This window comes from Pyrgilauda ruficollis, unplaced genomic scaffold, assembly GCF_017590135.1.
Source record: "Pyrgilauda ruficollis isolate IOZ18807 unplaced genomic scaffold, ASM1759013v1 scaffold117, whole genome shotgun sequence".
NCBI lineage: Eukaryota > Metazoa > Chordata > Aves > Passeriformes > Passeridae > Pyrgilauda > Pyrgilauda ruficollis.
In genome coordinates, this window is record NW_024509988.1 from 883,297 (window position 1) to 883,523 (window position 227).

The window sequence follows — 227 nt, forward strand, 5'->3', positions numbered from 1 at the left end:
CGGGGCTGCGGGAGCGGGCGGCGCTCGCAGGGCCGGTGTGCAGCGGAGCGCGCCCGACGCCGCTCCGAGCCCGCTGCGCCTGCGCGGAGCACGGGAGGGGCCGGCGGGGAACGGCGGCGGCGCGGCCGCTCTGCGCGTGCGCGAGGGAGGACGGGGGACCGGCGGGGGGGGGAAGGGCGGGCGGGCGGGCCCGGGGGGGGGGGGGGGGGGGGGGGGGGGGGGGGGGG